Raw genomic sequence first — 24410 nt, forward strand, 5'->3', positions numbered from 1 at the left:
TTCACTTTTTTCAGGTTTTTCCCCCCACATTAAATGAAACAAATGTTTTTCTTTAATTTTTAGTTTTAGGTTTTACACGTAAATTGAGTTTTTAAAACAAAGCTTAGAGATGAGTCAACGATGAGAAACTGAATATATGGGATTATTTATTTATTTTATCATTACTTTCATTCTTATTTAAATAAAAATCACATGTGGTTTTTTGCTTCTTGTATGCAAAATTTTCAGCATCTGAAGAAAATTAAAGAGAGATCTTGGGGCTTTTCATAAAGATTGTCAAAAGCCAGAAATATTTCAGTATTGATTATTTCATCATAATCATTTTTTAAGTAATTACTCTCTCCTAAATAACATTAATGTACTATAGATTATAGAGATCAATGAGTCATCAAAGTGAAACTGGACTCCGGGTCCAGAACAAAGATAGTAGGAATCATTCATGGAGGAAACCTCTCTCTCCTCTTACAGAAGCACTCACATAGAACTGTTGCTTCTATGTCATTTCTTCTCTTGACTCAGTTTTTGTTGCTGATCCAATTAATTGTAGAACAGTCTCTGGAACACTACAGAAGTCTCACCAAAATGATACTTCTTTGTTTTATAATATTTTGTATTTCCAATTCTGCTAGTCTGTTGATATAGGAAAAATGACCTATGTTTCTGTTGTCATCAATAAAAAATAATGGCTCATGTGTCAATTTCCAGGCGAATCTGACTTGTTTAGGGAACTAGAAGAATTTGGGACTTTTGCAGGCTTCCTGGCTGCCTTTATCCTATTCTGGATTTGTTTCTTTGTTTGTTTCTTTTTTAGTAAATGAGATAAGGGAATGGTCATATTAGAACTACCCAGTACTAGCTCTGCATGCATTGTCTACACAGAAGACTTTTTACCTCATTCATTTTTCTTATGGTGACTCAATTCTCAGCTCCTAAATGATCATATCCCCCTCACTCTATCCCCTCACCCGCTGCCCACTGCCCAGTCTAGAGGATGAGTTGGCTGGGGGTACTAGATGGACTTTAATGTCCTCTTTTCTGCTAATCATAAAAACATAATTAGCCAAAGAAGATAATGTTCTTTCTGTACCTTCTTAAGATGAGTAATTTCAGTAGTCTCTAATGATGTCTGTGCCTAAGAGATTTATACTAGCTTTTTAATGTGACTTACCTTCAAAACTTCAGGAGCAAAAATGAATATGAACCATTTTTCTATACAGGTCTGAAATATGTATTTACTGGTAATAAAAGAAAAGGAACTGATCGACAGATGCTCATATGGTGGACACTTAAAAATTTTGTGTTTTTTATTTTTCAATTACAGTTGACGTTCAACATTAGATTAGTTTCAGGTGTATAGCATATTGGTCAGGCATTTATATAACTTATGACGTGATCCCCCAATAAGTCTAGTACCCACCTGACACCATATATAGTTCTTACAGTATTATCGATTGTATTCTCTAAGTTGTACTTTATATCTCCATGACTATTTTGTAACTGCCAATTTGTACTTCATAATCCCTTCACCTTTTTCATCCAGCCCCCCCCCCCCAACCTATCTCCCATCTGGCAACGATCAATTTGTTCTCCGTATCAATGAGTTTGCTTCTGTCTTGCTTGTTCATTTATTTTGTATTTTAGGTTCCACATGTAAGTGATATCATATGGTATTTGTCTTTCTCTTTCTGACCTATTTCACTTAGCATAATACACTCTAGGTCCATCTATATTGTTGCAAATAGTAAGACTTCATTCTTTTTTATGGCCAGGTAATATTCCATTTGAATATATATACACAACCTTCATTTATCTTTTGATTGGAGCATTCAATCCATTACATTTAAAGTAATGTAGTTATTGTCATTTTATTGTTTTCTGATTGCTTTTGTACTTCTCTGTTCCTTTTTCTCTTGCTCTCGTCTCTTATATGTTAATGACTTTCTGTAGGGTCGTGTTAGAAAACTTTCTCTTTATTTCTTATATATATATCTCTTAGAGGATTTTGGTTCATGGTTACCATGTGCTTCATACATACCAAGCTGTGTGTAGAGCAGTCTTTTAAGTTGATGATCCACTTACATCCAAACACATACTAAAAACACTATTATTTTAACTCACTCCCCTCCACATTTATGCGTTTGTCATTATTTTTTACTTTTTTTTGTGTGTTATAATTTCACATGACCTTCCTATTTTTGCCTTTTAACCTTCATACTACCTTTAGTGTTGGCCGATCCACAGCTTTTATTAGTGTTTGCCTTTGTCAGCAAGAAAATTTGTTTCCTTTGTATTTTCTTATTCATATTTTTTATTTTGATTTTTTTCCTTCTTAAAGAAGTCTCTTTAACATTTCTTGTAATACTGATTTGGTGGTGATGGGCTTTACTATTTCTTAAAGGTTTGTTTCATAAGTTAAAACATTTTAATTAAAGAATAAAATTAAGAAAAAATTTTCTACCTCTACTTAAAGCCCTGTGTTCTAGGCTTGACACTATAAAGTGAAATTCAGCAAGTATCTGTTTAAGAAAAATCTGTTGTCTACAAAATGTTGGGCACTCTGCTAGGCACGCAGAAATCAAGTAATTCCTATTTTTGAGGAATGTAGTGTAGCATGTATAAATTAACAAATATAAGATCATATTTTTATTTGTCAGGAAGCTTAAAATATAGTTTGGGAGAGGTAAATTCGGGAAAAGATTTTAGTTGAAATGATAGTGTGAAACCTTGCCCATTTTTTTCAATAAATTCTCCATTAAAGTCTGCTTAGGAACAGACTCATGTCAGTAATAAAGAAAAATAGCTTTCCATTATTATCTTTAAAATCAGTTTGTTGATATCCACAAAATAGCTTGCTGGGATCGGGTCACATTGAGTCTGGAGATCAAGTCGAGAATTGACATCGTAACAAGATTGAATCTTCCAATCCATGAATACAGAATATCTCTTCATTTATTTAGATCTTTTATTTCTTTCAAGAGTTACATAGTTTTTGCATACAGATCTTGCAGATATTTTGTTAGATTTATACCTAAGTACTTTTTTTTCTTTTGGTGATAATGTAAATGGAAATGCGTTTCTTTTCAATTCTAATCGTTCATTGCTGGTTTATAGGAAAGCGATTGACTTTTGTATATTAGTCTTGTATCCATCCTGTAACCTTGTTAGAATTGCTTATTAGTTCCAGATGTCTTTGTTTTGTAGGTTTTGGGAGGATTTTCTTGATAGACAATCATGTCATCTGCAAACAAAATAGTTTTATTTCTTCTTTCCTAAACTTAATTCCTTTTATTTCCATTTCTTGTCTTATTAGTTATGACTTCCAGTACAATATTGAATACAAGTGTGAGAGGGGACCTTTTTGTCTTGTTCTTGAGCTTAGTGGGCCGACATATAGTTTCTCATCATTAAGTATGATTTTAGCTGTAGGTGTTTTGTAGATGTTATTTATCAACTTGAGTAAGTTCTCTCTATTCCTAGGGTGCTGAGAGTTTTTGTCACAAATGGGTGTTAGATTTTAGCATGCCTTTCTACATCAGTTGATATGGTCATGTGATGTTTTTACTTTAGTCTTTTGATGGTGGTAGATTACATGAATTGATTTTAGAATGTTGAACCAGCCTTGTAAACCTGGGATAAATCCGACTTTGTCACTATTTATATGTTGCTGGATTTGATTTGCTAATATTCGTTGAGAATTTTTACAACTGTGTTCATGAGAGATGTTTGTCTGTAGTTTGCCTTTCTTTTAATGTCTTTGTCCGGTTTGGTATTAGGGTAATACTGGCCTCATAGAGTGAGTTGGGAAGTGTTCCTCTGCTTCTGCTATCTGGAAGAGAGTATAGAGAATTGGTGTAATTTCTTCCTTAACTGTTTGGTAGAATTGACCAGTGAAACCATCTGGATATGGGACTTTATTTTTTTTAAAGCTTATTATTAATTATTGATTGAGTTTTCTCCCATATAGGCCTATTCCAATTATCTATTATTTCTTGTGTAAATTTTTGTAGTTTGTACCTTTCAAGGAATTGGTACATTTAACTAAGTTGTCAAATTCGTAGGCATATCTTTGTTCATAATATTCTTTTATTATCCTTTTAATGTCCATGTGATTGGTAGTCATGACTTTTCTTTCATTTCTGATAATTTGTCCCTTCTCTCTCTTTTACTTAGTCTGGCTAGAAGTTTATCAATTTTATCAATCTTTCAAAGCAGCTTTTGTTTTCATTGATTTTCACTATTGAGTTTCTATTATCAATTTCATTGATTAATGCTATAATTTTTATTGTTTTCCTTCTCTTTGCCTTAGGCTTAAGTTGTCCTTTCTTTATTTCCTAAGATAGAAGCTTAGGTTATTGGTTTTAGGCTTGTTTTCTAATATATGCATCCAGTGTTATGAGCTTTTCTGTAAGCACTGCTTTTTGCTGCATCACAGAAATTTTGATTTATATTTTCATTTAGTTCAAATTATTTTTAAATTCCTCTTGATTTCATCTTTTACCTATGTAATATTTAGAAGTGTGTTGTTTAATCTTTCCACATTTTGAGATTTTTCCAGCTACCTTTTTGTTATTTATTTCTAGTTTAATTTCCATTTTGGCGTGACAGTATACTTTGTTTAATTTTTATTCTTTAAAATTTGTTGTGTTTTATGGCCAGAATTTGGTCTGTCTTGATGAATGTTCCATGTGAGTTTGCTGTTGTTAGATGAAGTATTATGTAAATGTCAGGTAGATCCATTTGATTTATGGTGCCTTTCAGTTTACCTAAATCCTTACTCTTTTTTTTTCTTTCTTTTTTTTTGCCTGCTGGCTCTGTCAGTAACTGAAAGGGGCGTATTGAAGTCTCTAACTATAATAGTGGATTTATCTATTTCTCTTGTAGTCCTATCATTATTTTCTCTCGTTTGGTGCATACGTATTAAAGATTGTTATGTTTTCTTGGAGAATGTATCATTTCGTAATGCCCCTCTTTATCCTCGATGATGATATTCCTTGAACTTTATTTCACTTATCCAGGTGCTATAATCAGTGATTACATTGTTACTGTTATTACTTTGAACCATTATCTATTAAGAATAGGAAAAATAGATTTTATTTTACTTTTATTCATTCCTTATCCAATATTCTTTTTTTTTATTTGGGTAGATCTGACTTTCTGATGTATATCATTTTCCTTCTCTGAAGAACTTTTTAAAAACAGTTTTTAGTACACAGATCTACTGGTTATAGAGTCTCTTAGTTTTCGTTTGAGAAAATCTATTTCTCTTTCACTTTTGAAGGATAATTTCACTGAATACTTTCTAGGTTTTTCTTCCTTCTTTTAGCAGTAAACATGTCAATTCATGGCATCTGACAAGGAGTTGGATATACTTATCCTTGTTGTCTATAGGTAAGGTGTTTCTCCCTCTGGCTTCTTTCATGATTTTCTCTTTGTGTTTGGTCTTCTGTAGTTTGAATAGGATGTGTTTAGGTATATATCTTGCTTGGTATATATCTTGCTTGGTTTACTCTGAGCTTCCTGGATGTGTGGTTTGGTATCTGTCATTAATTTTGGAAGATTCTTGGCCATCATTCCTTCAACTATTTCTTTTCCTTTGTCTCATTTTTTTCCTGGTATTCCAGTTACACTTTTTATAGTTTGTCCCATAGTTCTTGGATATTCTCTTCTACTTTTTAAAATTCTTTTTTCTCTTTGCATTTAAGTTTGGGAAGTTTGTATTGACACATCTTTAAGTTCACCAATTCCTTCCTTTGCCATAAGCAGTGTACTGATGATTCTATTAAAGACATTATTTTTTTCGTTATGTTTTTGATTTCTGGCATTTTCTTTTAAGTCTTCATTAGAGTTGTATATGCTTACATTACTCATCTGTTCTTGTGTGTTGTCTACTTTTTCCATTAGTGCTCTTAACGTAGTAATTCTAGTTATTTTAAACTCCCAACCTGAAAGTATCCCTGATAATCCTCAAATCTGCATCATAGCTCAGTCTTGTTGTGATGCTTGCTTCGTCTTTTCAGACCGTATACTTCTTGCCTTTTAGAATGCTTTTTAATATTTTTTAAAAGCCAGATAGGAACTGAGGTAAATAGTCCTTTTGTGTAAGGTTTTATGTTAATTTGTTTAGGAGCCGGGCTGTGTTTAATGTTCGTTGTAGGTGCAGGTGCCAGAGGCTTCAGTTTCCTCCAGTGTCTTAATTTTTCTTTTTCTCTCCTGTTGTCTTTGGGTTTCCCTAAGAACTCCTTTTGAAATAGACTCTGTTTCCTGCAACTCTTTCACTTGTAATTCACTGTTACTATACTGGAACCCTGGTAGCATGTGGTGGAGTGTGGGGAAGGGGAAATGTTCTTTACTTCTTAGCTACCTGTCCCCCACCCCACGTCCCTTCCTTTTAGGTGAAATAAAAAAGCTAGAGGGGGCTTTAGTTGGCTAATTTTCCCTCTTCCAGGACAACATATAAGGTTCTGGTAAAATTTTACCTTGGAGTGTTGGCCTTTGTTATAGAGAGCATTCTGGGCTTATTTCAAACTGTTATTTTCCCCTGGGCGTATTTTAAAAACATATTTTAAAAATGATTACTTTCCCTTTTTTTTTACCCAAAAAGAAGAAGACTTTTATTGCATCTTCACCCTGAGAGTATTTCAGAATTGCTACGTTTTTTCTTTTCCTCTTGTCGCAAAGGGGAGGAGGTCATCTTTGGACCTTCACCGTCAGAACCTGGTGAGGTTCCTGGAGGTAAAGCCACAGGAGTGTAGAGGCTTTTCTAAGATCTGGCCCCAGCAGTTCTTACTCGCAAGCCTTTATAAAATTACCATTTCAGTTTTCTTTCTAGGATATTCCTCCAGCACCTTCTGTTCCAGGTAAGCTGATCTTGGATGTGAATCTCTATATTTGCCTCTCTCCAGATTTCAGGAGTTCAGTTTGCCCTGTCGTCAATTCTCTGATAAGCCTAGGAAGAGTTATTGATTTTCCGTTCATTCAGGATTTTTTCTTGTCGTAAGGGCTGGAATGGTGATATCATCCAAGTTCTTTATGTGTTGGAGCTGAAACCTGAAGTCTTATATTTGTATTTTAAAATCGGAAATATCTTGTCCCGTTTAAAAATGTTTAGCAGGAGACTTTACTGTTTCCTATGAACCATTTGCTTAGCTGAGATGACTCATTCTCGGTTATTTTCATCCATTTGAATCTCAAATATGTGCATTTTCAAACTGCTTAGTAAGAACTTTTTCAGAACAAAATATAGGAAAACTTAAGAATTCATGTAGTTCTGTAAAAGTGCTAATAGCTTTATCCTAAATTAGCTAGAATTATTGATTTTTCTCCCCGCCACCACCAGAAGTATTTTTTTGCTTTATCAGATACTGTTATAGAAGTTTTGAAGATTATTTTCTTTAATCTTCAATTATTCTATCCCACTTATTTTTGAAGTAACTCAGTTTTCTAAGGTACTTTGAAATCCCTGGAGACTAAGCGCTATTTAAGTTTGCAAAACTAGTGAGACTGAATGCCTAAGTCTTATGCTGCCAAATGGTTTATTTTCAATTAACCTTGGAGAAAGTAGTAATTATAAACTATAGATCTTGGTGACTTTAGCCAAATAGTATTACTTTAAGAATACTATGTGATAGAGGACAATTTGGCTCGACTGTGTTACTAAAGCAACTGAGAAACTGTACTTTAAACTCTTAAAATTTGATTTCTTGCTAAAAAATGGCATTTGGGAAGACTTCAGTTCTTATCCTTGGAGAACAGTTGTAACCAACCTTGGGAGATGGTGGTACCGTAAAATGCACTAACCTCGCCCCCTTTTATGTTTTATTTTAAGTTTTCTCTTTCTCACTGAATCCACTGTGAAGAACAGCCATTAAACCAAAAAACAAATTAGTCGCTTGGCATTTAAAATTGCTTATTAATTGGCAAACTCACATTTTTATTTTAAGTATTTTTCTTTCTTAATTTTCCTAATTGTTTAAAATGAATATCTTTGGGAATTAAAGATTTTTTTGAAGAGGGAGAATTAAAATATTAAATACTATGAATGTTAATATACTAAATAAAATTTGTTTTAAAAATAGAGTCACTATATTGAAAGGATTTGGTCGAAATAATCATTTTTTGCCATGAAATAACAAAGTAGCCGTGGTTCATTTTAAGGTAAGATCCATCTGTCTAGTATGATCTGAATTTGAGGCAGAAACCTTTCCCTAGGCTTTTGCTTAGAGACATTTCTTATAAAGAAATGGGGCTTCCAAAGGAAACAGAGAAAGAAGAGGAGGTCTTCAATAGTGGCGCAGTTATGTGTTGTGTTAGGTTCTACCCACCCTCAACAGAGGTGGATCATATCAGTGTTGCTCCTCCTGAAATTAAAAACAAACAAACCTACCTCTAAATATAATGACATCCTAGAAGAAACACACCAGAATGGACAGTGTGTCAATATTTTAGCCTTAACAGAAAAGCTTCTGTGTGCTAACAATTTTAACAAGATAATGGTCCACATTCAGTATATACCTATTTAACTGGAGGCCCCTGTTGGCAGGGACCTGACTTCCAGTTGCCAGCTAAAGAGGGAGCAGCAGCTCTTCTTTTTTTATCCTGATCTCGCTACTTCCTGCTAAGTACGATGGCAGCTACCCTTGCAAAATTCCCCTTCATTTGCCACAGCGTCCAGGAGCACGGTGCCAGTACTGATTGCCTGCCCCCCTCTTCAGGGACCCTCAGGACCAGTCCCATGATTTCTTGACATCTTCTTTTACTTTATGTCACCTCCTGCTGTGCAGCCCAGTTTCGAACAGGCCATGGACTGATACCACTCTCTGGTCTGGGGGTTTGGGGACCCCTTACTTAGGCCAACTCCCTGACAGGGTTCAAGCTTACTCCACCACTGGAGGGAAGGTGTGGCTCCCAGTCCTTTTCATTTTCTGAGTCCTGCTATTGGGGATAGAGGTCGAGTCAGCCTAGGATGATGAGCATTTTGCCACTTGACAGCCTGGTTGTGAACATGTCTGCTATGATAAGTCCTTCTCAGTCTCTCATGCGCTTCTGGATCTTATAGATCATATCTGTATCTGTTTCCATACTCTTGTACCTAGCGAATGTGTTCAATGTGATGCGAAAGGAAGAAGAGGAACTGAAAGTTGCCCAAACTGAAGGTGTTAGGGTAGAGATCCACTTGCAAGAAATGGAAATGGAAGTCAAGTTCAAGTAGGGCATTGAAAAACATGGCAAGGTGAAAACAAGATGGGACCTCCTGCACATCTATACCGTTAGTATCTTCAAGTCTGTGTTCAAAGTGACCTGCCTGCTGATCCAGTGGTACATGTATGGGTTCAGCCTGAATGCAGTTTACACTTGCAAATAAGACCCCCGCCGCATCTGGTAGACTGCTTCCTCTCTCGCCCCACAGAGAAAAACATCTTTTCATGCTGGTGGTGTCCTTGGCATCTCTTGCCTTGAACATCATTGAGCTATTCTCTGTCTTATTCAAGGGCGTTAAGGACCATGCGAAAGATCTGGAGAGTGAGTCTTACCATGATACATCTGATCAGCCGAGCTCCTCCAATGGCTCCTCATCAACTCTTCCTCTCTCTACCATGTCCCCTCCGAGGGACAAGCTGGTTCCTGGGGACAGAAACAGTATTTCCTGCTGCAGTTACAACAAATAAGGAAGCAAACAAAACAGTGCTAATTACAGTGCATAGCAAGACTGAATGAGGCAGGCAGGAAGCATCATTTCTAAGTCAGATGCACAGCTTTTTGATTTCCCTTATGATAAGTAAAATTCTAAAAAAAAAAAACCCCAAAACCCTAGCTACTGGGCATTAGCCCTTATAGACCAGCAACCATTCTGCAGAGCCAGCAGTCATGCCAGCAACAGTGCAATGACCTAGAGGTGTAGACTCATGCTCAATTGTTAAAGAAAGGTGCAGTAGAAAATATACTTTTGTTCCAGTAGAGGCAGTATTCAACAAACTAAGTTGTGAAACTTAGAAGCCATTAGGCTACCAGGGTTCTTTTGGGGTACCTGGGATAGACAGGCAGGGAGAGAGAGATTAAGAGCGGTACATGTTAGTATTTAAAGAACTTACATTCTAAATAAAACTTGCACCAGGCGATATGTAAGTAAGGCCTTTTTCTCTCCCATACCCCCCTAGAATGGTTCAATGTATGTGAAAGTGACAGATATTTGCCGTGTGTTGGTATGAGCAGATGCAGTATAAACTTGAACATAGATTTTAAAATAATGCGTACACAGTGTTCAAATCTGAACCTTTCTCATGGAATTTGTGGAGTGGGCCCAAATGATGTTTACATTACATAATTCCTACTGTGAAAGTAAAGTACTTTTTTTCCCCCCTAACTCCCCTCCCCATATTTCCTTTTATGGGTACTGGCTCTGTTCATTATGATTTTTTTCTGTTTTGTAGAAGGATGTCACAAATGATTTCCTTTTTTTAAAATGTGATCATTTTGAAATGATAGAATTTTAGTACAATAAACAGCACTCAACATGAGAAACTTAAAAGAAATGTTTAGAGCTAGACTATTAAGTGTTCCTACATGAATTTTGCAGTAACTGATAGTTTTTGGCTTTATCCTACTTAAAAAGTATTTCGGAACTTGTTCATTCTGTTCTGAATTTGGCAGTCTCTTGGGGTGACCAACATTTTCGGTGTTTGTAATAAGATTTTATTTGGAATGCAGGGTAGGTTAAAAGAGGTTTGAGTACTCATGTAACTAATTTGTTTGAAATATATACAAAAGAAATCTAACCATTTCTTCAAATGCCTTTTTTAAAGCTCTTCACAGATGATTGGTGAAAATCCTGAGCTTAATACTTGTTATTGCACGAGAGCTAGCTACATAAGCAGTTTTGCACAATGAGAAATACTAATTTAACATTTCACATTAAGCGATTGTCATGTTCAGCTTTATTGCATGCAGTGTAGACCTAGTCCATCATATGTTCCGAAGAGTGTTCTTTATTCATTGAAGTCTAAGAGAGCAACCCGCATGTCTGCCTCCTCTGAGAGCTGGCTGCACTGATCTTTCCTAGTCTTCTGAACTCTTCTTCATTGGTATGTCTTAGTTTAAGCAAAATACACTGGAATCGAGTTCATAGAAATGGAATTGTGACTGTGTTGCAAAAGGTTTTAGTATTAGCATTTTTAATTATATTTAGCAGGATCACAAATAAGCCCACTACTTTCAGATATGCAAAAAGCGTAGGTTCTTTTTTTTCTTTTAACTGATCTACTCTTTATCAGAAGCTTTCTCCAACCCCACAGGGGCAGCAGGGGAAGAAGACGGGGAGAACTTAAACCATAACCTGCCAGTCCACAGCATCTTGCTCTGATAGTTTAAACAGTCTCATTTGGGAAACCTAGTCTCTTCATTTAATGAAGAATCTTTCAGATTTCCTTCTTATCACAAGCCATTTTATGAGGAATAATCACAATTTGACTAATGGGAGGTATTTGGGGGGGCACTGCAAAATTTCTGAAACTTAGGAATCATTGAATACTACTACCCTCACTTGCGATTTCACATTCATTTTATTTGGAATGCAGGATAGGTTGAAAGAGGTTTGAGTATTGCTTGCTTTACTTTTAAAAAATTCTTATCTTGATAATTGTATTCACATGCTAGTTGAGGAAATTATCTTCTATTCCTAGAGAGGTTTTGTTTTTGTTTTTTTTTTTAATCAAATGGATAGTGAAGTTTGTCAAATTCTTTTACCGCATCAATTGATATGATCATGTGATTTTCTTTACCTTGTTGATAACAGTTTTCAGATGCTGAATCAGCCTTGCTTATCTGGAATAAATCCAGCCATGTCATGGGGTATAGTTCTTTTTATACATCATTGGATTTTATTTGCTAATATTTTGTTGATAATTTTCGTGCCTGAGTTTCTGAGCGATATCAGTCCATACTGTTTTTTGTGCTGCCTTTGTCAGGTTTTGATATCAGCGTATTAGTGGCCTCATAAGTGAGGAGGTATTTATTTCCTTTTCTTCTAATTTCTGGAAGAGATTGTATAAAATTGGTATTAATTCTTCTTTAAGTGTTTGGTAGAATTCTCCAGTAAACCCATCCAAACACGAAGATTTCTCTTTGATTGGAAACTTAAACTGCAAATTCAATTTAATAATTATATAACTATTTAAATTATTTATTTCATCTTGGTTAAGTTTGGGTAGTTTGCAGTTTTCAAGGAATTCACCTATTCTAAGTTGTCAGATTTGTGAATGTAAAGTTTATAGTATTGCCTTATTCTTTTAATGGTCATAGGATTGTAGGGATCTCTTGTTTCGTTCTTGGTATTGATGATTTCTGTCTTCTCTTTTTATTTTTCAGTCTTGCTAGCAGTTTATCAATTCTATTAATCTTTTTATAGAACCAGTTTTGCTTCATCGATTTTTCTCTTTGAAATTTCATTTATTTCGGCTTTTATGTTTATTATTCCCCTTTGAGTTGATTTCTTTTTATAGTATTGAGGTAAGAATTTAGATAATTGATCCGAGACCTTCCTTCTTTTCTAATATATGCATCTAGTGCTATAAATGCCTCTCAGTACTGCTTTAGCCGCATCCCACATATTGTAGTATAATGTATTTTTGTTACATTCTATGAAATTAAAATTTCCTGTGAGACTTCCTCTTTGTATGACAGCTGTTTTGAAACCCTTGTCAGATAATTTGAACATGTCTTTGTTGAGATTTTCCTGGTTCTCAGTATAAGTGATTTTCTATTGAAACCCAGACATTTTGGATATTATTTCATTAGACTTTGGGTCTTATTTAATCTTTTGTTTTTTTCTGGCCCCTTTGACACTGGAGGGCGGTGCCAGATGAGGTTGGCAGTTCAATTTTCTCACTCCAAATTCATTGACCCTGGGGAGTGGTTCTTTGTTACTGGTGTGGGTAGGGGGTTCGGCTCCCCTAGGGGCTTCCACTGACCACCCTGGCTACGAGGAGCATGAGTGCCTGGTTATTACTCCCCAGTGCCCTCCACTGACATTACCTGGCAGAGGGTTAGAGATGCTCCCCACTTAGCCTTTGCTAGTGCGAGTGGAGCCACAGTTTCCACTATTTCATTTGGCTGGAGTTGAATGGCTACTGTCAAGTTTCCATCTTGCTACATTACTCCTTTTCCTGATCTTTTAGCTCAAGAGACCAGTCTTTTATTAGGGCTGTTTTTTTTCTCTGCCGATGGGTGTTTCTGGGTTGCTTGATGAAGTAGTTTTATTAGGATTGTTTTAAAATCCTTGTCAGATAATTGCAACATCTAATTCGTCTTGGTGTTGATGTCTCTTTCTTTTCTCATTCAAGTTGTGGACTTTCATGGTCCTTGGTATGATGGGTGATTTTTTTGATCGTATCCTAGTCATTTTGGATATTAGGAGAGTCTGGAGCCTTTTTACTCTTGTGTTTAGCAGGCAGCCTCTCTGTTGAGGGATAGCGTGAGGGCTGGGCGTGCGTGTGTGCGTGTGTGTGTGTGTTCAGCCTCCCGCTCGGTCCTGGTGACAGCGCCTCCACACAAGTGTTGCTCTCGCTCTCACTGCCTCCTTGCAGACAGGCGGCGTGGATGTTCAGCTTCTCACTTGACCCTGCTAACACCTTTCCAGCAAAAGTGAGCCACAGATTCACACTGCCATGTTGCCTCCGCTCGATCCTGTAGACACAACCCTGGCAGAGGGGCCGAAGCACTGTGACCTGCTTCTGTGCGGGGTGGGGGGGCGGGGGTGGAAGATCGGCTCCTAACTGGACCCGTCAATACCACAAGCTGGGAATGGGCACACTGCCTGCTTCTGCTGGGCAGCGGGTGGAAGATTAACTCCCTGCTCGGCCCCACTGACGGACAGTACCAAGCAGAGGAGTGCCTGCTCTTGGAGGGAGGGAGGGAGGGGTGTGTGTGTGCGCGCGTAAGCGTGTCTACCCACTTAGCTTCCTGAAACCTCAGTGCCGTGGTAGTGTGGCCCTTCCATGGATGTTTGCCTGGGGTGGGGTTGCCTAAAAGATTTCCTGTTGTTCGCCCATCCTTTTCCTGGCCTTTCAGCTGTGCGAACAGGCTTTCTTGGCCCTTTTTAGTATTACCTCTTGTTGCTTCCGGGGTAGAGGCTTCAGTAGCTTCCTATTGGGAATACATGGGAGACAGCGAGGAAACCCAGGGACCTCACTGCTGTGGTGCTGCTCAAGTCCTGGAGTCCCAGGGCAGCTGTCCTCCTGTCCACTCTGCCTGCCTGCGCTTCCTCATGTGTTCTTTACAGGGCTTTTTAGCATTAAGAGGAAGGATCTGGGAGGACTGGGGCTACTTCATCTTTATCAAAACTTGAAGTCTCCACGTGTCTGTGAAAATTTTGTAAACAGCCGTTTATACGACGACAACATCAGTTCATTCTTTAAATGCGCTATGTATCAGGTACTGTGGTTGAGCCTTGGAACTGTAGATAGGACTGAGACAGTCCTCACGTTCAGAGACCTCACAGTTTTGTAAAGTTCACAGAACTAGGGAATCGATTTTAATTTGTGCATGATGCTCAGGTAGAAAACACAATTTTTTAATTTTAGAAATAAAAGGAACTCTAGCTCCATATCCCCCTGGCTCCTGGAGCCCTTTGCCGCCTGTTGACAGACCAAAGACTCCTTTGGTTTGTGAGGTACCAGGCAGAGAAGCAGACAGGCCAATAAGGCCAGAGGCCTAGCCCTTGGTGCCTTTGTTGTTACCATAGTTACCATGACTCGTTAGGGTTACCATGAAGCCTTTTGCCAGGAGCTGCCGACTCTGGGCACTGTTTCCCTAGCTCCAGCCCTGTAGGCTGTGGAGCTTAGTGAGCAGTCTGTAGGACACCCCTCTGCCTCATGCAGCAGCCGCGGCCTCAGGACCTGCCCAGTTCTGGAGAACCATCAGCTCTTGTTGACAACCTATTGGACGGGAAGTTCAAGTCTACTCCCTCTGTGAGTCTGGACTTTATACTAGTAAGCACTGTTAGTTCTCCCCAGGGGTGGGAGAAGCCCCTCAGGGACAAACCCCATGCTCCCTGAGTTCCTTGGGAAACTTGTTTGATGATTCGGGAACACCCCGAAGCAGATTATGTTGAACTTCCCGGTGGTACGAATGAGGGCAATGATGACATTTAGCTCACATGCTCTTCGGAACTTTTCACTTGTATCTTCTCATTCAATCCTAATAGCAACCTCGGGGATAAGTGCTATTACTAGACCCAATTTTCAAAAAACAAAAATTGAAGCACCCGAGAAGTTAAGTAACGTACCTGAGGGCACTTAACTAGTAGGCAGGCGGTGGAGCCAGGATTCAAATTCAGGCAGTTTGGCTCTCGATCTGCCATTCTTACCCTTCTTCTGAATGTGTGACAGCCCTTGAGTTTCGTTTTGCTTTGCTATTTGTTTGAAATCACGATTGTGTCTGAAAGAAGTGTTTCTGGCCTTCGAAAAGGTACCACAAAACTAAATGTAATTACAGAATGTTTCTAATTAGAAACACATTTTGTTTCTTATGAAATCACATAGATTTGATAACAGGAGTATGAAAAAGAACTTTACCAGTACATATCTGATATTTTAAAGTGTTTGGAGTATACTCCTTTAATAATCAGATTTTTAAATTTGTTTTTCAGAAGTATAATGATTTTGTTAGAAAATTCTTGCCTTTTTGTTCAGTTGTTGATGGCTCAAGAGAAAATTTAACCAGATTATTTTTGTTAGATCTATTTGTCACATTTCTTTGCACATTTGTGATATTTTCTATTGCTTTAGGTGCCTTTTATTCAAGTTCAAGTAGTATAACTAGAAGGATGTGATTCATAAATCATTATCTGAATATTATCCATACCATTAGATTTAAATTCCACTTTAAGGCCTTATTGTAATACAGTTACGATATGGCCAAGTTTCTCGGTTCAGAAAAGATTTATGCTGCTCTTTACCTTGGTTTTTCAATGAAAACGTTTAAGTTTTTCCATTCATTTAAAATGTGGAATCAAGTTTCATTTACATACATATTTTACAGGCTTGGTAGTATAATCTAACAGTTTGTTTTATTCCTTAAAAACACAGTGTTGAAGGTATAATTTTGTCATGTTAGAGAATAATGTATAATTTCTCTTAAAGTCATTAATTTTCATTTTTGTGCCATGGTTCTTAAGTTTCCACAGGCACTTACTCAACTCTATGATTTATCTGAATCAGGTATATTTTTCAAATTCATATTGATTATCATCCATGCCACTTAGATACATTTTGCTGATATAGAAAGACTGTTAGTTCTAGCTCAAGGGAAAACATAGGAGTGAGCTTTAAAACTTAAAATTCATTAAGCAGGCATTTGTTAAAGCACCTGCTGCTATGAGTCCTGAATGTTTAGGGTAAAGAGCGAGAAGGGCATGACTGATGATTGTAGAGAGCCCGCATTCTAGAAGGGAAAGCCTTATGACGGCATAGTGACTGCAGTGTGGTCTCTGCTTTTGAGGAGTTCACAGATGGTCAGAAAACGAAAATGTCAAAAACCAGTTCATTCATTTAACAAGATAATTATCTTTATTTTCTGTGATGTTTTTAGTTATAATAAAATTTACTTAGCTCATTTCTATGCCCTGTGTGTCCTTTGCCTTGTTTCTTCTCAGTCCCTATAAGATCCTTAAGAGGTATTTAGAGCAGCCTACCCTCTTGGAGAGCCTTTCTGCTAGATCTTTGGGGGCACAGAGGTACATGAAGCGCCTGTACTCACAGATCAAATTATGGTCTGAGGTGGGAAGTGAGGTGGAATGGTACATCGCAGATTCCAGTGCATATGTGGTGAGAGTCTAGTTGGAGGTGTGGATGGGGTACAAGGGACCACAGAAGAGGAGCACGCAAAGCAGGTTGGAAGATCCTGCAGTGCTTCCCAAAGGAAGGTTTTGAAAGAGGAAAAAAAACAATTAAGTAGAAGTAGCAGGGTTGACATTTAAGTAACAGTTAAAATATCACTTCCATGGGTACTCACTCACCCAAAGAAATACTCTATTGAATTGGCTCCATTCTGCTTTCTCTGTAGCAGTTACCATTATCTTCTTGTCTGCTATTTGTTTACTTACTACATGTCTCTTCCATCCAGAATATAACTGCCGTAAGAACAGAGACTCCCTTGTCTTGTTCCCTGCGTAAGCCTAGTGCTTCAGCACGGTGCCTGCCACATATGAGCTTGGAAAGTGTTTGTTGATTAAGTGAATGAATGAAGAAAGAATGAATGTTGGAGGCAGAGTGCGAGCCGATAAATGCAAGTGTGTATGAAGATTCAGTTAAGAAACTGCCAAAAATTAGGTGTGACAGGAGCAGGGTTACTTTTTCTTAAAGTCAGGAGATGAAGCATGGGATCAAAACTTTATCCTGGAAGCCTTCGAGAGCCGTCAGGCTGCATAATATGTAATGTGTTTTTCTTTTCCTCAATTTGGTGATTCACAGCAGAGTATGTTTTGAAATATCTATTATGTGCAAAATTGATGATCTCACTGAGGGCCTGAGAGAATATTATAAGAGGATTTTTAACTTGAATGTTTCAGTGATATATATTTTTTTACGCCTACAGCACCTGGTGTTCCTAGGTGATCTACCATCCAAGTACTAACCAGGCCCGACCCTGCTTAGCTTCCGAGATCAGACGAGTTCAGTGATATTCTTGACTCTAGTAACCAGACAATCAATAATTTTGTTAGGTTATGGTGTTCCTTGGCTAATTCTCTTGAAACATTGAACTGCTTGAGACTTATTATATTCCATGATTTTTTTCAAAGGCCTGGCAGCTATGGAGATTGTCTCTTCCTCCTCCTCCTCCTCCTCTTTTTTGCATTACCTGTCAAGGTGGCATATATGAACTGATCCAAATTCCTTTGATGATAGTAAACAGTCCTTCTTCTGTGCCAATATAACAGTGTGGTACAGTTTACTTCAGCACGCATTCTATTACATACCAATCATATATAAGATAAAGTGCTGATTTATAGCAATAAACCAGACTTAGCTCTTTCAGAAATATTATAGACAACTGATTCATGTTGGATATTCATCTCTTTCTATGGAGGAGAAAGTGAATCTGGTACATTCTAGTTTCCCCCATTGTGTATAATATGAAATGTAATGAGTTTTTCTTAAATTAACATGATACTTTGAAGATGTTATTTAAGAAAAGAAAAATTGTTGCTCCCTATGTTGAATGTATTCAATTTTCTACATGGTTATGGCAAAACAAAACAGTGACTTGGAACCGTTTTCAGATTTCATTTGTACCATTCTCTTTCTTTGTCTGCTTATGTGTGAACATACCTGTCTGAAAGCGTGACCACAGCATCCCTGGAAGTAGCCCACTTCAGTTGTCTGAACAGTGAGCTTCTAAGTTTCTCTTGCTATAACCTCTCTGTGTTTCACATCTTAACGCTATTGTAGTAACCCTGCCCTAGAGGACCTTAGGCCTTAGTAACCTGAAGGTATTACAGAGGACATAATTCCTGTTGCTTTTGAACTTTGGAGTTTCCTGAACCATATTTCTGTCCTAAAACCTCGTTATATTTCTCACGAATCAGACTTTCTTAAGCAGTGATTGTAAAACCATTTTAGCTACACCTTCTCTAACTTCAGGCAGAAGGTATGAGTATGTACTCATGTCCTGGTTTTTGTTAGGACTCCCAAGAAGCAGTGAGCAACTTGCCTGTTGTAGCTCTGCTATTATTAGCTTTCTGCACATTGTTTACCCACCAGTATCTGCAAAATGTAAATATGCCGATGTCGATAGGATCTGCATAATTTACTGGAAAAATTGGCCATGAGAAAGTTAGGCACAGTCAATCAAAGGAATCTGTAGTAAGCTGTCTCTCCATCATTAGTTCAATAGAACAGTAGATTTTTGTCTCCATTTGAACCATGTGTTTTTATTTTAATCATCAGTTTATTTTAATTTTAAGCCTTTCTTTGTTTTTTTTCTTCTATCGTTATCCCTGAATCTTTATATATTTAACAAGGATAATATTTCTGGAATACCTGGCAGTTTATTTTTGATCAATAAGTTGGTTTTCCTCTCCTGATGTTTTTTCTCTCACGGTTCCAGGTAACAGAGTAAGGTGAATGCCTCTTTGTAGGGGAAATTCCTTTGAGACTTAAAGGAGAAATGAAAGGAATGTGGGCAGAGGAGTCAGGGCAGGCAAGTCTTTGATATTCTCCCTTCCCTTGCCACCGAAAAATGAAGGAAGCTTATGCCCCATTCCCCTTTTGGAACTCGGAAGAAACTGCCTTACAAGGTTCCTTCATCACAACATGAGGAATGACGTCAGAGTGAAATGTGGCAGGGTGTGGTTAGGTGCAGAGAGGATTCCTGGGCCTCCTTCAGCTTGTGAGTGGCTTCCAAGGAATCCCAAGGTACCACACGCCTGGGTGAACCTATCAGTCGGATGCTGTGTTGAAAGGCAGGCTGATACCAACATGGTAGTTGGTGGTCAGGTCGCAGGTGTAAATGAGACTGCAGAGCCTATTTGTCTTGAGTGGAGCCTGTCTTCAGCACCAACTAAAGCTGAGAAGGAGCCTAGCAACCAGGCCAAACCCCTGGGCTTTAAGCCAAGATTGCATACCTGAGTCCACAACCCCCATGGGGTCCAATAACAGCATCAGACCAGTGTCCCCGGCCCTGGCCTGTAAGGAACCTTGTCTTAAAAGACCAAAGAGCCCAAGAGGACAGCACAAGAGCCTGTGCGTGTTTATCTGAGAGCCCTTCCCTCACTGCAGTTATATTAACTTCATGCCTCACCCCGCTGCCATCTCGGTAAAAGCAGGGAGGAAATCTGAGGGGAAAAAGTAAGCATTTACCTGAAAGAGGCCATAAACCAGAAAGGATTGAACTACTATAGAATACAAGTTAGAGTCAAAGTCAGAGTTTGAAAAGCAAGAATCAATCGGTTATAGAAAATTTAAAAGCAACATTTTCTTGGCACACCTTAGGTTTAGTCTTTGAGGATGTATTTCTAGTGTTTAAATTTTGCCTGATTGAGGTTGCAGATTGCCTGCATTTGGCATGCCTAATTAATGCTGTTTTGTCTCAATTACTTGATCACTAGAAGTGGAATTTTCATTTTCTCATTATCTACTCATTGTTACAAAATAAGGGCAAAATGAAATAAAATTATAACACAGTTGCCCAACAACTGCAGCACAAGCATGATGGCTAATATTTATTACTAACTTCAGAAGTATCTATTCATTTGCTGACAGTCCATAGTCCGAGCCAGGGGGTTTGCGAGCATCCGTATCTAATGACTGAAAGTGTGCGATGTGTGAAAATCAAGTGTGACACGAATTTTGTATTATCTATAAATATGGGTCTGAATTGTTTTGAAAGTTTACCTGTCTTTCTCTTTCTATTGAAAAGAGTTGCTATTTGCTCTACCAGAGGGGTAAGTGAAAATTGTTCTTCGAATGCCTCATTTTTCATCTTGATAACTACATTTGAATTTTTGAACATTTTATTAATTACCTAATCTATAATATTAATATAGGGTAGTAAATTTATATTCGTCTGTAACTACGAGGTGAATTATTTTTAAAGGATTCATTTTAAATAATCTTTTGAGGTATAATTTACATATAAGAATATACCTTGTATACAATAAAAAGTACCAATTTTAAGTGTACAGTTCTGTATGAACTAGTTGCCTCCGTTCATCACGGGTACATCCTTTGATATTATCAGCCAGTGTCCCGTCAGCTTGATATTGATCCACTAACAATTATACTGGGCCATATCAGAAGTCTTTACAAAGGCATTCTAGGTGTATAGGTTTGTTTGCATGGGCAAGAAAAGGGTCCTAAACTTTTTGTTTATTATTATTATTATATTTGTGGCACTCAAAAGTCAGCCATCTGGCCTTCTCCAAGTCTTACAGTCTTACTGGGTACGTGCCCTTTTAATGTACAAATAAAAATAGTTCAAATAAAGGCTGGGAATTCCAGTGGCCTCCATAAGAATGTAGCTTACATTTTCAAGAGAGCCTCTCCCTTTGATTTTTCTCTTCCCACGAAACTCATGGTCTTATGTCTCACTTCTAGAAGCTCGTTCCTTCTTTCTGTTCCACAGCAACCCAAGCTTTACCCCTTTTCTCTCATTTCCCCAAAGCCCTGCTGCTAACACAAAATGACTATGTTTGTAGCATGTTTGCACTGAGGATTTTTAGATCATGTGACTTTACAGCACAGTAAGCAATGTAAGTTATTAGCCAGTTCTCAGGTCTGTAACTATTTCTGTCACTAAGAATGTCCCAGCACAAATGTTAGATATTAGTAGTTATGTGACATCTCTGTTTCCATATTACGTTTTGCCAGGCTAGAGGAAATCTTACTAGTTTTGTTGCAGAATGGAGTAGAGGTGACAGTGAAGGAGAATAGTCCTTATTGTTTCAGGTGGAGAATATAATATATAATAATTTTTAATTTAGTAAGCCTTCTGATGTAACTTGATGAATATTGGCAGCCTGGTAACTGCAACCATTTTATAGTAATGTTGTGGAATAAAATTTTAACAGAAAGAAAGCAACGTTGGTTTTGCAGTATATTTTTAAGGTATGCAGGAGGCCAGAATAGCCAAGTAGCAAAAGAAATATTTATTTAATTAAGACAGTTTCAATTCCTTCTGAATTTTTAAGAGCTTGTTCAAATTCCTGACTACTAAAAGATGTTTGGAGAGGGCCAGATGAAGTTTTGAAGGCTCTTATATTTCTTTCATTATCTTCATTTTTTGAAACTTTCTAAAGAAAGAAGAAAACAGATCTATCTTAATGTGCCTCCTAGTGATACACTGTCCTTAAAAAAACTTAAATGTGTATATTTGTCTTCAGTGTTCTTATTTTTGTTTTTTGTTTTTTAAATTCCTTGTATATCAAGGAATGTCTTTTTTCCTCTTTAAAATTATGGTAGGAAAAGGTGTTTTTTCTGCTAAGCTGTAGTGGAATTAGTAAATGATATCCAAAAAGGAGGACCCGGGCCAGCAGGAGATAAGTTTTGAATTGGTAATGCAGTACAGTGATCTTCCTCTCATGCTCAGCACACTTTTGGACCAGTGATTCATTTATTTCTTACCCACATGCTTGCATGCAGTCCAGTGGTAGATCAGACCTTTATCAAGTGATTTATAAATATGTGAAGGTATGGTTTGTTTTTGTTTTTGTTTTTGAAAGTATCCTTTTTATAAAGGCTACGAAGAAGATTTAGGAGGCAAAAATCAACAGTACTTCATGATAGACTGGATGGCTTTGGAGGTGCAGACAAAGGAGATGTCAAGAGTGATCCTAAATTTCTGCCTAGAGTTCATGAGATAGTCATGAGATACTGGGACAGGAGACAGGACCAGGTTCTGAGGGAGAAGATGAGGGAATGGTTAAGCATTTAGTCTCTTTTACTCTGATTTTACATCTCAATAGAGATTTGAGGAGAGCAGATTTAGCCCTGGGGAGGTAGAGGGATTTGATGCTCCGATGGAGATAAATAAGAAGATAGATTTTGTTGTGGAGGAATTTTATTACTGATTTGGCTTGAAGGCAGTTGTTTTCTACATGAGTCTTTGTATGATCCCTCTTTCCAATCCGTATCTTCCATTTTTGCCTCCGTGCTCTCATGTCTTGATAATATATTAATATTTTCATAAGACTATCCTCTTTTTAGAAGCCGAGCATAAATTCATTATGAGTTTTCCTTGTAATGCTTTTTAAAATGTAAGAGTTTTCTTGAAGTACTCTTAGCATACAAATTATGAACAGTTTAGAGTTAACACCATTATTTCCTGTGACAGTATCGTGATAATGTAAACCTTTGTAGCAGTTTAGCAAGCTGTTGGTCTAGACTTTGTTTGACTGCTAAATTGTTTTTGGCCAAATGCACTGAATTTTTAACAAGAGTAATTAATTTTTTTACTATATCTTTTGGTATATTTCACTATATAATTTTTAAAGGAGCCATGTTACAAAAGTTATAAAAATAATTGTTTTGTGATAATGACAGAATATAGACATTTTAATGCCATGATTAATAGTTTTAATAATTTTCAAAAACTTAGTCTTTTAATCATTTTATTTTCAACTAAAAATTTTTTTTCACAGTATATTAGTCTTTTCAAAAGTCTTTTCCTGATCTCAGCAAGTAGTCAGTCTCCCTTTCAAGGGGTAGTGTTTACAGCAGAATACCACAAAATGGTTAAAATTAATAACCAGAGCAAGGTTTCTCAACATCAGCACTTTTGACATTTGGGGCTAGGTCATTCTTTGTCATGGGCACTGTCCCGTGCACACTGTAGGATGTTCAGTATCCCTAGCCTCTACTCACTAAATACCAGAAGCCCCTCCACCCCTTTGTGGCAGCCAAAAGTGGCTCCAGACATTGCCAGACTTCCTTTTGGGGGTGTTGGGGGGCGGAGGTGGGGCCAGTGAGCACAGGCATCCCTAGTTGAGAACCACTGAACTAGATTTATGTTTAAATCTCAGATATACAATGTCGTGCTTAAAAAAAAACTGTTGCAAAAAGATGTATGCAATAACATGCCAGTATACATGATTTTCAATGTACAGAGAAGTAGTAAAATGCTTATGGGTCATTCGTAGTAATAAAAATGTGTATGGGAATGGTACATGCCATTACCTCTGGGGAGGGAAAGAATGGGGATGAAGGTAGACATATTTATGACATTTTACATTTCAACAAGAGAGATGAGATACAAATAAATCAACATATTATCAACTTAAATCTGAAAGGGGGGGTGTACATTTTTTATGTGTATTTACACAATCGATCTGTTTCGAACTCCTGTGGCATATCATATAACATTTGTTGTACTTTTTAACTTTTGTCATACATTTTAATTTACTGTCATTATTAGACAACAGGGTACAAGCATCTGTGTATATGAGACACTTCATTTACTCATGTCAAACCCAGGATGTCTCACCACGTCACATAAAGCAGGGGAACCAATGAACAGTTTTAAGCTGAGTGACTGAAATACTCTCCTCCTTTGCAATAGATTGTTTCCTTTCTGAATTTATCTGAAGTACTTAGATTTAGTAGTTAATCTAACTTTTAGTTTTGACAGACTATGATAGTTTACAAGTAATAAGCAATACAAGTCAAGTAAAGATCTCTAAGAGATTTCTTAGAAAATAATTTAGTTTTTATTACTGCATATTCTGGATAATGTTTTGTAATTCTATGGTTGGTATGTAGCAAACATGTACTAGCTCCATTGTATCTACATGCCATGAAATATCTGTGTTTGAACTTACTCCCATTTTGTAATTTTGCTCATCATGTAAAAATAAATAATTTGTCTAAGTTATTTTAGCTTTCTGTGGAAAAAAAGTTAGAATAAAGATAGGAACATTAAATATT

General features: G+C 37.1%; 1 protein-coding gene and 1 pseudogene across 4 annotated transcripts in view; both read left to right on the forward strand.

Moving 5' to 3' along the window:
- Positions 1 to 24410, forward strand: part of CDKL5 (cyclin dependent kinase like 5) — a 146355-nt gene that overhangs the window by 57908 nt on the left and 64037 nt on the right. The gene's annotated exons all lie outside the window — the stretch shown is intronic.
- LOC107514748 lies at positions 8692 to 13716 on the forward strand (annotated as a pseudogene).

This window comes from Rousettus aegyptiacus, unplaced genomic scaffold (genome assembly GCF_014176215.1).
Source record: "Rousettus aegyptiacus isolate mRouAeg1 unplaced genomic scaffold, mRouAeg1.p scaffold_m13_p_9, whole genome shotgun sequence".
Classification (NCBI taxonomy): domain Eukaryota; kingdom Metazoa; phylum Chordata; class Mammalia; order Chiroptera; family Pteropodidae; genus Rousettus; species Rousettus aegyptiacus.